Source organism: Agelaius phoeniceus, chromosome Z (assembly GCF_051311805.1).
Source record: "Agelaius phoeniceus isolate bAgePho1 chromosome Z, bAgePho1.hap1, whole genome shotgun sequence".
Classification (NCBI taxonomy): Eukaryota; Metazoa; Chordata; class Aves; order Passeriformes; family Icteridae; genus Agelaius; species Agelaius phoeniceus.
This window is the reverse complement of record NC_135303.1, coordinates 52,865,673-52,880,538: the sequence shown is the minus strand read 5'-3', so window position 1 is coordinate 52,880,538 and position 14,866 is coordinate 52,865,673. Positions and strand designations below refer to the sequence as shown.

At 39.6% G+C, this 14,866-nt stretch overlaps 1 long non-coding RNA gene across 1 annotated transcript in view; it reads right to left on the bottom strand.

The window, feature by feature from the left end:
• LOC143691984 (uncharacterized) overlaps positions 1-14,866 on the bottom strand; it is a 48,985-nt gene that overhangs the window by 20,495 nt on the left and 13,624 nt on the right. The window contains exon 3 of the long non-coding RNA XR_013179815.1: positions 1,768-1,900. This is a non-coding gene — a long non-coding RNA (uncharacterized LOC143691984). The remainder of the gene's footprint in view (positions 1-1,767; positions 1,901-14,866) is intronic.

Below are 14,866 nucleotides of genomic sequence, written 5' to 3'. Positions count from 1 at the left end.
TGCCACAATCTCGTGCAAAGTCTCTCAGCAGGACCTGCAGGGGTGAGCTGGGAGGCCCAAGGGCATGTCCCTGTGCAATCTGGGGTAGGCAGGGACTATTATGGGCAGCCCAAAATCAGGTTTGTCTGCAGATGGCAAAAAGGTTTGTGCTCTTTGGCTCTGTATGTCACCTGCCAGCTAGCAAATATGCACTGCATGGTATTAATTTCACTGCTTAGGTTGGGATGTAGGACTTTTTTCCCTCCTGGTGTGCTGGCTTTGCTTGCAACCAGGGACTATACCACCCAATGAGATCCCACTGTAGTTTGTAGGTGATGCCTGGGTCACCCAACACAACAGAAAACTGGATTGGGAAACCCCATTTGATGGTATTCTCTGCAATCACATCTGTTTGTGACATGTTGATAAACTGACTATTTCTGCTTCTGTTACTTATCTGACATGTTTAGAACCGACAGATTTCTTGTTTCGGCTCCTTTTTCAGCTCTCAGAAGTACATGGAAACCATTTCACTCTCTGGCTCTGAAATTCCCACAGCTGCTTCTAATTACTCATTGTTTTCCTAAAAGTTATTTTTCAGATTGTGTTTTATTTCATCGTATGATATTCACACCAAATTCAAAATTAATTAAAACTTCCACCCTCAAATAATTTGAAATAGATTACATTCTAGGTTTTGTTGCACCAATATTGTATGTCTAGTCTCCTGCAAAACCTAGTATAAATTCCAAGACGTGTTCATCCTGACATTAACTGGAAATATTTCTATGTCCCATGTATAAAATGAACATTTTCATCTGATCACACAGGATTTAGTAAACCAATCTCCACAGGTCACAGGTGGGAAAATGACCCCATTTTTCTCCTCTATTTACTTTGCATTACACAGAAACCTGTAAATAAAATAAACAAAACCTGTAGCAGATAGTTGTGTTCTCACCTCTATCTCTCTGGGCTCATTACTCTTTCACTCTGTTAATTAATGTAATTAATTATAATTAGAGTAGTTTTCAAATTATACATCAAATAGTGCATCTGCCAGAATTCTTGAATCTCCAATGGCCTTGTCTTTACTTTGCTGATACCAAAAGTTGCTGTGCAGGCCATGTAGTAGGTACCATTGGGTGCGTAATCCCTTAGAACACCTTAGCAACATCTGGATTCAATATCAATATCTGATATTGAATTGTGGGAGCTCCTGGGGCTACTACTGGCAGGCTTCTCCATACAAGCCCTTGGAGAACTGGGTGGCCATATGAATACATCATGGTGTGGGCACTTTTATTTGAAATTTAAGTTCATTTGATATACAGTGTGTTTTGCAGAACTTGGTGATTTTCTTTCCTCTTGCAGCTGTTGCTCACTTATCCATCAGCATTAGCTGCATTTCCACCAGCATTAGCTGCATCCTTGGGCCCCCATGAGAGTTCTGTCATCTCTTGGGGTACTTCTCAAGACAGTACTCAGGGTTGCTGCTTTTCTGGACACTAGCTTTCCCCATTTCTGGGCACATGCTGCTGGTCATCTTCTGCTTCACTCCAATTTCTCTTCTAGTTACATAGTGTTTAATTGAAGAAAAGGATCTGGAATGAGGATGGCCAAGAAAATTCAGAGCAAAAATATGAATAGCCTGATTCAGAAAGGATCCAAGAAAATCACTGAGTTGGGATCCCATGCTCTTGCTTAGCAATTGTTCAATTCAAACACATTTTGCAAGCTGTTTGACCAAATAATATTTATCTAGAAGGAGAAAAGAGAAATACTCACCGAACAGTTTCACAGCTTCAGCAAGCTCTGAGCAAATGCTGAGTAGCAAAAGTCTGTCTTTTCCTTCAGAAAAAAATGAATCTGATTCCATCAGATCCTCTTCAAATCAGATGTAGACAGTCTGTAGCTAAAACTGTTTTTAATAGTGAAAGAAAAAAAGTAATTGCAGAAGCAGGCGAATATTTCAAGGGTTCATATTCTGCCTCAATTTGCAGAAATTGGTACAGATCTGTCTGTAAGCTCCATGTTTGTCTGACAGTGGCACATGCAATGAACAGATGTTATCTTCTATTGAGGACATATACTTTAAGGAGCAAATTTTAAACAATGGTCTCTTTTTTTTCAGCTGCAAATGTGGGTAGCAGGAATTGCAGAAGACATTTAAGCACAAGACATTTAAGTATGTGATTGTCCCTGCAGACAAAGTACTCAGACACTTAAATTATAGGAATTACTTCATAGTTATTTGTGGATGCAGCAGTGGATAGGTAATGCCTGATAAAAACCAAGATTCTGAGGCTTTATTTTGACTTCATTTGATCATGGAAGGTTCTGTCTCATTTTTACTGATCCCATGTTATCCACTAGTAGATGGAGTTCTGGTAAACATATTGAAAAATAAGCATTATGTAAGTCCTGGCATCAAACAACTAACAAACTTGAACCCACACCATTGCCTTTGTCTTGCAGGAAAACTCAATTATTCTTAATGGCCAGTAAGCTGTATTTGTCTCTCAAGAAAGATAGCCACAGAGGGAGAAGGGGAATGGACCATGTGCATTAACAAAACTACATGTAGCTCAGATATGATACCTGCATGGAATTCCATCCCATTCTCCTGGGATGATTAAAGGACACCGCTTCAGCAGTATTCTGCTTCCTCATATTTATAAATTGGCTACAGCTAAAACTACCTTAAATTCATGTATTCAAAACCACAGTTGTATTCAGGTCTGTGTTTATTAATGGTCCTTACTGTATGGTACACTGCCTTGGTTGTCTTCCTTCACTGCTTTCCTGGTATGTTTTCATTGTTAAATACAAAATGTCCACTAAAGCTGGTGACTGCCCTGGTAACATTTCAGAGAACTGTGTGGAATCCATACCAGAAAAAAAACAACAAACCAAACCAGTTGATTTATTCCAGAGAGGAATCACAGAATCATAGAATTGTCTGGAAGGGACCTAAAGATCACCCCATTTCAATTCCCCTGCCACTGGCAAGGGCACCTTCCACGAGACCAGGTTAGACAAAGCCCCATTCAACCTGGTCTTGGACTCTTTCAGGGATGGGACATCCACTACTTCTTGGCACAATCTGTTCCAGTGATTCATCCCCCTCACAGTGAAGAATTTCTTCCTAAATGAGAAGCAAAGTGATATCACTGGCCACTTGTCCTACAACACAGCAAGGTGCTACATGGCATTTGCAACACAGGTGCACGGACACTTGCTGAGAGTGTCATGGTCCTGTTCTTTATATGAATACCAAGAGAAACCAAGCAGCTCTGTCCTCTGTGAGTTTGCTTTTCTCTGAGGCATTGGTGGATGCACTGTGTTCAGTAAGTATTGCTGGTTCCTTGGCAGGTGGTCCTTTTAAGAACAGGGCTGATATCTTTTGCTAGCAAATGGTATTTATCCTCCAGATGAATGATGGCATGTTGCCCTCACAGACCTCAATGCATAACCTCTACCAGTAGATAATCACCTTCCAGGGTGTTGAATAATGTGTGTGCTGTATGTACTCTAAGACTTATCATTCAATTTGAAAAGAGAAAGCAGGAGGGCTGTGAAAGAGTCCTCTCTGTTCTCCCTGCCTCACCTCACTGACTTAATCCTCTTTGAACTGCATCTTATTTTTTGTCACCAACTAGTTCTTCCTAAGGATTAGCAGAAAATGTATTCTCTATTGACTACGATAGTTTGATGGGGTTGGAAAAAACCTCTACTAAAAAACGTTAGTACAGTAAGTTCAATCAGTGCTAGCAAGAGCAACAGGAGGAAAGAATAAACTCAAGGGAGGTAATGTTTTGGGTAGGTGTTAAAATAGTCTGATCACTAGTGACTCATGGGTAGTGATGTGAAAATTTCCTACTCCTGAAGGTAGAATGAAGCATTAAAATAGCTTTTTATGAGTGCAATGGTTTGTGATCTCAGGGCACATAGCTCAGTGGATATTGACACACTATAAAGTAGAATAATGAATCTGAAGAATTCATAACAGGTGAAGTAAGATTGCACTGATAGGCTACAGCTGTTTTAAGAAGAAAAGTAATGACCCACAAGATGCAGCTTATTTTTCTCATTGCTAAATGTGGCCAGCGCTTTGTTTTGTGAGGACTGTGCTGCTGCCCAGCTTTAACCTCCTTTAATGCTAAACAGAAGTATGAACATCACGGACATGTCGGAAACAGTATGAAGGTGTCAGAAATCAGTCTTGGCATCCATTTGCTTGCCAGCCTACCTCTTGGCTAGGATGTTTTATGCACAGAGAGCAGTGAGCTGGGTAACACACATTGTGTGGTACCCTGGCAGTTGCAGCAGTGTGGTCAGGGCTGGGAGCAATGGGAAGGCAGCTGCAGGGATGACAGGGGTTTTGCAGCAATTCAGCATCCCTCCTATCCTGTCCTGAAGAAGATGTGCAACGTGCATCGGAATAAGGAGTATTCAATGGAGGGACTACATCCTATTTTCCTTGACCTTCTTAGGAAACCTGTCAAGTGTTAAGGTTTTTTCTTTTGGTTTTCCTAGCCATTTTGTACTGTATTCACAGAACAAAGGCAGTATCACGGAATGAGAATAGTAATAAACTAAAGTTATAAGTTATATGCAAGTAATAATTTTATTTTTCTTCAAAGAAAGCTGATTTTGATTCTTCACTTAACATGTTTCAGGTAGTGTTACTGTTGCTCAGGTTACAGAACTTGTGTTGCTTTGTTAAACAAGCCAAATAATACCTCATCTTTTTTTTTTCTGTTAAATGTTTTGAGAAGAAATACATAGATTTATAAGGAAGGTGAAGCTTAACTGACATTCAGTAACATTAACAGTGCAATATACCTGGGCATAAAGTGCTGCTTCAATAAAACTAGTTGCTGTAACAAAGTTTTGTTAATAGAAAGCAATCCTGTAAAACTATGCAATTACACTCAGGAACTTGTCTGGATTTGGAGTTACATTATTGTTCAGGCAAGGGTCTTAATGATGTTCAAAATAAGAATAACTCAAAGCCTATAAAAAAGCTGTCTAGGAGCCTTTTTGATTTCCAATAGGTATTTGCTATGGCAGCTCTCTGGAAACTGCTCTTAGCTTGTGTCTAACAGCTTCTACCACCTGATTGCACCAAGACAGCATGCACAAGTGTATGAACACACACACACACACCCCAATAGTGCACGGAACAGCAAGAGGAAGCAGAGATGCCACAATAAGTCTTAAACTGCAAATGAGACTGCTTTATGATAAACACACTTTACATATAAAACAGCAAAACAGGCAGCAGAACTTTTTTGCAGGGGACAGTGTAATTCATAAATAATGAGTAGAAGAAAACTTAGATGAATGTGTGTGCCTGCACTATGTACCTTTGTCACCTACCTGTGACAAAGGTACATAGGTACAAAGGTATGCATCTCTGTTGACTGCAAAATAAGCCCAGCTGATGTGTCAAGCAGGACAGGGCTGTCTCCATCCCCTCCTTGCTGCACTGTAGCATCTATACCTTGCATAGATATACCTGTCTTACCTTCTCATACTCCATCCCACCCCATTTCTCACACATCTCCATGGCACATCATACAGCTTATCCTGGTTCTGAACTTAGGTGAAAGGAAAACCAAGATACTTCCTGAAATAAAAGACTGCAGCAATTGAAAATGGTAAAGGATGTAGAGAGGAAGCCTTATGAGGAGCAGCTGAGATCACTTGACTTCTTTAGCCTGGAAAAAGGAGATGGAGGGGAGACCTCATTGCAGTCTACAACTTCATCACAATGAGAAGCAGAGGGGCAAGCATTGATCTCTTTTCTCTGGTGACCAGTGACAGGACTTGAGGGAATGGCAGAAGCCGAGTCAGGAGAGCTTTGGGTTGGATATTAGAAAAAGGTTCTTTCCCCAGCGGGTGATTGGGCACTGGAACAGGCTCTCTAGGGAAGTGGTCACAGCATCAGCCTGACAGAGTTCAGTAAGTACTTGCACAATGCTCTCAAGCACATTCCTGGGGTATCCCATGCAGGGCCAGCAGTTGGACTTTGCAGATCACAGAATATTCTAAACTGAAAGGGACTCACAAGGATCATCAGGTCCATATGAAGTGAGTGGTCCATACAGAGATCAAACCCACAATTCTGATGTCATTAGCAACATGCTCTAATCTCAGGGTCATTTCAGTGTTCCTAGTCAGTCCCTTCCAGCTCAGGATACACTAATGGTCCTGCATGCAGATCGTGAGGACGCTGGGGAAGGAAGTCATCTGGACCCTGCAAGGTTTTGGGTATGAACAGATACATTTGGAACCATTAGAGGAATCTTACGTGCAGTCAGGAGTACATGTCTCTGTGTGTTTGGTTATGCCTGAGAGACTCAGGCACAGTCAAAAGAGACACAACAAAAATGCACACAGAAAGAAAAGGCAGTGAGTAAGAGCTGAAAGCTTTGGGTGTGATACCAGACAGAAAAACACTTGAGACTCTCAAAGAACACTTGTCCTCTGGACAAGGAAACTACTGTCTATTTTTGAATTTCTAGTGCCCTAAAAAAATTTTACATTGTCTAGCTTCTTTTAAAATAAATAAGACTGCAACCATATCAAATGTATCATCCAGTTGTCCTGGTGGAATGAGTTTGCAAGAGCTTGAATATCAAGAGCTTGGGTCAGGCGTTCCGATACTGATCAGAGATTATATCTGTTGATACTATAGATTAATTTTATTGAGAAAGTTGACTGCAAATCTCATGGGACAAAGTTTTCATTCAATTTCTTATATATATTACAGCTTTTCATAAGGACTTCCCAGACAAATTTTGTATTTCGAAACTTCCTATCTTTTAATATAACGGAATTAATAAAATTACATAAGGCAGCATTCTCTGTTTGCCTTTCTGATCTTGTCCTCCTTCACCATGAAAAGGTTCATTATACTTTGAGGGTCTTGAAAGTTCTATTTCCTTATAATTACTTTGCTCAGTCTTGCTTCATACAAATCAAGCCTTCTATTGTTCTCAGGGATGCAGATAGTATATTCCAATTTAATGTTTGGTTTTCCAGGCACCAGAGATATTTTTAAAAGAGACAGCAACATTTCAATAGGTGCATTTTTCAGGGCATGCTGTTAAATGCCACCAGACTACTCTGAGCTCTGTAATCTTACTAGCAGAAATTAAAAATAACAGAGCATATTCCATCTGATTGTGTGTTACCACCTGGACATTTAATGATGCTCCCACAAGTTTGTTTCCTGCATCCCTATTTTAGAAGAAGATTACTATAGGGATCATGATATTTGTCCAGATATTCACTTGGGTTTCTGCTCTCACATTTCAGATTCTTTACCACAGAGAGTGAAAGCATGATATTTTAAAATAGTAGAGAATCTGGAACTTGAAAGAAACTTTTATTGTATTTAAAGTCATTTGTATCCAAAGGCCCAAGCTTCTTTAACTCATTACCTGACCTCATTTATGATTATAACCCAGATTTTAAGTCCAGCATGTTCCCAGCTACCTTTCCTCTGTGTTCTTAGCCAGGAGGAAAATGCTTCAGTTCTTTTTCAATTATTATAATTGCCAGATCCTATGTTATTATTGGTTCTTGCTTAGGTAGAACTATTATGTTCTGTGCCTTCATAAAATATTTCAGGCTAATCAAATAATAATGTGGAAAAATAATTTCAAAATAAATCTAAGACAAATATTAACATATAAATCTGCCTTTAAAATCACTCTCCATTTCTCAAGATTCTGTTTTTACTTCTTTGTAAGCTTTTGTGTACTGGACTGATTACCCCAAAAAGTGGTATTTCATATTCAAGAATGTGCTGGTATCATAAAGGTAAAAGGCACAAATCAATCAGGAGAAGAATTAAACCAAATTGACAGTATATACCTAGATTGTATGAGATCAGTGCCAATGATTTAAATATAATGGCATTTTCCAGCCTGTAAGCCAAATGAATACTTTGGAAGGCATGTGTACAGAGTTTGTGTTTACAGTCTACAAAAGGTTAATGTTCCCTGATGACTGTGACTGCTGAGTGAAGGCTGGCAGAACCTACACTCCAAAAGGCAGTCCCAGCATGGACAAAACAAAATGTTCCCATAGTCTGAAGTGAACTTTCTTCTCATGTTGGTGAGCAGCTGGGCAGAGAGCTTAATTAAGAGTCTGCTGCACACCTAAAGTGTACCCTGCAAGTGCACAGTTATCTCACAGGGGCACGCATTGGCATCTTGAGCCAACTGTGATATCAGTGCCATAATTGAAGCCCTCACCTCAGCTCTAGGAAATGCTGTGATAACAGCAGTACATGCTTTTACATGAAATATGCTGTAGCCCTAGTGAATGAACAATCTCTCAAGCCAACGTGATCTGCAAACAATGTGAAGTTGAAGCAGGATCTTTCATGTATTGCCTGCAAGGGAACTTTCCATTTATTTTATGTTGTAAATAGCTTCTCCTTAAATTTCTCCAACCTCTGTTGGAAAAGCTGGTAAGGAGCTCCTGGACCTCAAGACTTGTTAATATTCTTAATGCAGTTAATTCCTGCTAATACATAAGAAGATAAAAAAGGAGTCATAGTGACCTGACTTTTCACACAGAAATAACTGATGATGAGTTTGACTTCTTAATTTAAGCCTGACTGTGAACATCACTGTTTTGTTAAATGTCCATCAGCCCTTGTGGTAATATTGGCCTACCATTTTATTTCTAGGCTCAGTGTACAATGATGCAAAAGCAGAGCAGAGTAAAACAAAGGAGATTTGTTCCTCCAGGTCAATGTGATGGGTCTGTTTAGTATGTAGAAAGAAGCTAATATGGAGAATATCCAAATATAGGGAATATCAAGTATGGAATACCAAAATTTTGTACACACATTGTATATGTATATGTATATGTATATGTATATGTATATGTATATGTATATGTATATGTATATACGAGTATAAAGTGAACTAAAGAAATAAATTAAACCCCTGCTGATTTAGAATATGAAAATATTTGTGAAAGTAGTGTGAAGAACTACAGTGGTGATTAAGTAGCAATTTCCTTTGGTGGGATTTCACATGGGGCTCAAACTCCTTGAATAGTTTAAATTTTCCTCGTGTTCATTTGCATATGGCTACTTAGCCATTTTCAGAGTTTGAGACAAGAACTGTGTCAAGCTTCTCAGCAATTTAAACAAAATGAGCAATGAAGTGGTAGTAGGATGGTGGCTCAGAGGGTTAGTAGCAGCTGAGAGTGGTGTGAAGGGTTCTGAGGGCAGCAAAATGGGAATTTACAGTGATCTCAGTAAGCCATTTAGCTTTTCTGGGCTGGATATTGTATCACATTATCTTCTTACAAAGCCAGATTCAGACATATTTGCTTTATTCACTGGTCAAATTTGGCAGAAGTTTTGCCAGTATTGGAAAGGCGTCGAAAATATTTTTGTGTAGATTTGCAAAAATATGTTTCATTGATACTAATTTTGCTAGGAATGTGTCTACCTCACTGTTTAAGAGACATATCCCATGCAGTTGTATTTTGCTGCTTTGATGGCATATGAAAGATACCCTGGAGTTGCCTGCTCTGGCAGCAATTCCAGGCACAGATATTGTTACCTCTCACTATTTTTAGCATGAATCTAGCAATATGTGGTGTTTTCTTCAGACCTTTAAAATCCTGAAGATTTCTGGAACTTTTGTTTTTAACATGTGCAATGAGAAGCTTAAAAATACAGGTTTGCATGGACCTGAAATGCTTAGCACTTCCATGCATTTTTCAAATTGTTTAGAAGTTAGTGCCCTTACAGGAACGTTGATAAAGTCAAGGCTGTCAGTAATGTGCATTATTTTACTCTGCTGCTCCCTCTTTCCCCCATCATTCTTGGCCATTATTTTACCTTTCTTTTTGGGTACTTTAGGATATTTCCAGTCTAGATTAGATCTATGGCCTGGCAATCTTGTATGAAATTTTAACAAGTTGTGACGTCTTGGAAAGGCCTGGTGAACACTGAAAAAGTTTTGAGCTACTGTATGTTTACCCCATTTGAATGGTCCAAAATTTAAATTTTTCAGAGGGTATGATAATTCATGTCATAGCTGGCAGAGACATACTTGCTGAAAAGATACCTCTCAGTGGGAATAATTGTTGAATTTCAGCACCGTGAAAATGAATGTTTTGTTAAAAAAAATACCAGATCAGATCTGGGCTCTTGATTATAGTTAGTTATAATAAGGCATTATAAAGGCATTATATAGTTAGTTCTAATGCCTTTCAAAAAAGAAACCCAAACACTTTTGACCCCAATTAAAATTTCATATCCATATATATAGGTTGATACTGAATGTGTGACAGATATCAGAGTAGCAATTCAGTAGAGCACTGTAGTTGACTCATATTTGCAACATAGCCTTCAAGCACTCAAAGGTACTGCCACTGCATGTTCCTCTTATGACATTTATAAAACAAGATTTTGTGCTAATGGTTCTGTGTGTGCACAGAACTCTTCAAAATGTGCCTATAACAAGCTTCTCCCTGTATATATGGCTACATAAAATTTATGACTACACAACCCATAAATTTTTCCTCAGGCTGGAAACTATGGTGCAGCATGTGCTCAGAGACAGCAGATCTTATCAGGTAGGATTAGCAGACAGGAGGATGAAAAGCAGTTCTTAGCAAGCTTTACTCACTTCCTGCACATTGCAGATTGCTGCAGGTCAGGAGCAATGACTTGTTATCAGCCAAGGCAGCAGGCACTCTGAGCTGAGTGAAAGAGTTGGGGAAAATTTTATAAATTATATGTTCTCAGAGGACACTTGTAGGGGATCAAACAAACTTGGACAAAAAAGTATTAAAAAGAAATTCCTTCTTTTAATTATGGTGACAGCTGCTGCGGGTAACCAATTAGCTTTACCATAGCATCTGTGAACCTTGGAATGGTGCATTAACTTCTCACAGTCTGTGCTGCACAAACACAAAACAAAACAAAGGCTGCTGTGGCAGGCAGAGTGAACTGCACTGTAGCTCAGCTAGGAGCATCACCTGGCACAGGGTAAAGGTGCATCGTGGGAAGTGCTGACTGTTGCTCAGCTGAAAGCACTTTTTAAACCTTTTCTACTTGCTTATTCAGATGGGAAACACTGTTCCTTTCTCAAAGGAATGAAATCTGACAGGTATGTTAAAAATATTTAATACACAGAGTTAAAATAAACAGGCTTTATATAGAGAATGTAATGGTATAATAATCACAAATAATATATAAATAAAATTGTATCACCAAGAGATGCACTGAACAAAAGAAATCAGATTCAGTCAATTAAACTGCTCCAAATTACAACAGATGTAGTCACAGAGGCATGGTGAGAAAGGAATCCTGTTCCTTATGCCCATTCCAGAAAGGGTAGTGAAGCAACACTTGCTTGTGAGGTTGCTGTAACTGTCCTGGCATCTCTCAAAATCTTAAAGACCACTGTGGAGCTCTTTTCTAACAGATTTCGGTTTTTATCACTTTAGAAGTATAGAAAGTTTTCTGTACTTTGTTAGCTAAAATGAAGTAACATGACTAACATTTCATCAGGGGCAATATCAAGAAATTCACCAGTGCTGGAACACTACATAGGAAAACACAATTGCTCATCCACTGTCCTCTGGATTGATTTCATAATGAGATATCACATGAGAAAGACCAAACCTCTAACAAGTAGCTTGACTTCAGTTCAGAGTAAACACTACAATTATTGAGTGTGATGGAATAACATGGATACTTGTAAAGATGGCCTTGCTAGTAGTATGTGTAAAGAAGCTTTTATTATTAAATTAAATTAAATTAAATTAAATTAAATTAAGCTTGGAGCAGAAAAATGGATTGCTTCTTCTCTGACTCTTCAGCATATAGCACTTTGCATCTGACAGGGCTTTGAAATAATTTATCACATATACTTTGCAAAGCTGAAAACACTACATGCAGGATTTTAAAGGCAATGGGGTTTGTTCTCTTAAAAAGGAAGCTGCAAAATCTAGTAGTGTAATAATGTCCAGTCAAGTGCCACATGGAGGAGAAGGATGTGATTTGAGACAGCCCACACAGCTTCACAAGGGAAGGTCCTGTCTGACCAACCCAGTAGCCTTTTATAGTGGAGTAACTATGTCAGTGGATAAGGGAAGAGCTAAAAGTGTCATTTAGATGGACCTCTATAAGGTCTTTGACATGATCCCCCCCCCCCCCCCCCCCCCTTCTTTCTACATTGAAGAGTGATGGATTCAACAGGTAGACTCTTAGGAGGATTAGGAACTGGTTGTGTGGTCACATCCAGTAGCTAGTGGTCAATGGCTCAGAATCCCAATGTGCATCTGTGATGAGTGGTGGTTCTCAAGGATCCATACTGGGGCCAGTGTTATTTTATCTCTCCATCAATAACACAGATAGAGGGATCATGTGCATGCTCAGCAAGTTTGCAAGTGATATCAAGTGGTGGAGTTGATTCACCTGAAGGACAGTATTTCTTCTAGAGGAATTTCAACAAGCTGGAGAAGTGGGCCCACAGGAATATCATGAGGTTTAAAAAGTCCAAGTGCAAAGTGCTGCATCTGATTTGGGGCAACCCCTGCTATCAGCACAGGCTGGGGGTGAGCAGATTGAGAGCAGCCCTGTGAGAAAGACTTGGGGGTGCTGGTGGGTGAGAGGCTGGACATGACCCAGCCATGGGCACTCCTAGCCCAGAGAGCCAAACGTGTCCTGGGCTGCATCCAGAGCAGCGTGGGCAGCAGGGGAGGGAGGGGATTCTGCCCCTCTGCTCTGCTCTGCTGAGAGCCCACCTGGAACCCTGCATCCAGCTCTGGGGTCCCAGCACAGGAAGGACATGGACCTCTTGGGAGAAAAATCCAGACAAGGCCACCAAGTTGATTGGAGGGCTGGAGCATCTCTCCTGTGAGGAAAGGCTGAGAGAACTGGCTTTTTTTTAGCTAGGAGAAGAGAAGGCTAATTGTGACCTTTCAGTTCCTGGAAGGAACTTATGTGAAAGATAGGGAAAGACTACTTAAAAGAGCAGGTAGTGAAAACAAAAGGGGAATAGGCTCAAATTGAAAAAGTGTAGGCTTAGATTAGATATAAGGAAAAAGTTTTTTACTGGGTGGGTGGTGAATCAGTCAAACAAGTTGCCCAGGGAAGCTGTGGATGCTCTATCAAAGATGTTTAGCCAGGTTGGATGGGGCTCTGAGCAACCTCCTCTAGTGGAAGGGTTGGAACTAAATGATCTTTAAGGTGTCCTACCACTCCACACCATTCTATGATTCTGTGATTTCCTCTCTCCGCCCTGCTACCTCTGGGTTAGGTTATTTCTGCCTAGATGCTTTATATGTATTCAAACTGGAGCTCATATGGCCTCACTTCCATAGTTTTGTTAAGTCTTTACAGAGTTCTTTGCCAATGGCATGGCATTTCCCTACTACAAATAGTTAAGTAGCTTGTTTAGAAACCATCCTTTTTAGAAACTACTCTTCTAAAGTCTTTACCAAAGGTGTTGAATAATCTGGTCCTTGATATTATCCAGCTCCATGGCAAGTTAGCATTAAGCCCTGCCCTTTGCTGCTTACTCTTTTATATAGCCCAAAAGACCACTTCGTCCAAACCCCTAGCAGTTTTGTCTCTTAATAACTTTTATTTTAATCCTATAGAAATTATCTTACCATTTGAGAAGTTTTGACCAACAAGTGTTGTTATACTTATCCATCTACATAGGCATGTGTGCTCTTTTTTGTGTTCTCATTGATGTGGTTTCCTGGAGGATGTGAGTCATCCAAATATAGAACAAACCAGGGCAGAACTTTCTAACCTGGCTGCTGCTGGCATGAGTGTACTGTTATCTCTCCTCAGCAACTTCTTGGTAGTGTGTCTGCAAATGCTCACAACATTTAACAGTGACAGCTTGTAAGTCTGAAAACATCTCAGGGCTTAACATGGCTGGAGCAGAAAGGAATGAGGTTTTTATATTCTTCATGACTGCCTAACAAAAATAAGTGGAGCAAACTTGGGTGCCTTCTGACATACAAAAATTGCCTTGTTCCATCTAAAATTCTTTCCATTTTTCTCTTTTTTTACCTGCTTTTAAGAATGAAGGAGCTGGACAGTTGAATCTTGATTCTTCAATGCCCTGTCAAACTGTATATAGTATCAAGTGATTGTTTTGTGGTGTAAATGGTAACTAGTCTACCTATCCTTTTGGAACGTCATTCAGTTCGTGATGCTACAGTCTGTGAGCTTCCACTCATAACCTAAAAAGTTCAAGCAATGTCTATCTTTCTTTGTATCTGTATTATCCATTGGCTGGTAAACATATTTCTTCCTTCTATTTTGCTTTGCAGATATTTCAATGGAAAGTGATAAAAATTCTAGTTCTTAGAAAACAAAAAACTGCATTTCAGGAATAGAAAAGCGTCAATTTCTGCCTAACAACTTAAAAAAAATTAAGTTAGGTACAAAGAACATGGAGGGCAAACTTCAGTTCTGAATTTAAGCTTCAATGTGTATGCTTTGGGTTAAAAATTGACAAAAAGAAGGGGACATTCTTGACTATAGCACACTGCGAACACTCAGCACTTAGACACTGGAAAAAGATCCATTTACTTTGGCTGTAAACAAAAATGTTAATAGATTTTTACTCCCAATGTGTGTTCTTCATGCAGATTCTAAGGCTGTAGTAAATGCAAGTAGATCTTGAGCATTACTTCTGCAATATGGACTCCAGCAGCTGAAGGATTATTTGTGCATGACCCTTCTCCATCTATTTTGTGTAGTAATTTTGTGGCTGGTTATGAAACTGTGAGTGGTATGGGGTCGTGGCAGTGAAGCAGGGAAGGGGTGTCTGTCAAGGGATCAATGTTCATCCAATTTAATCACTGTCTA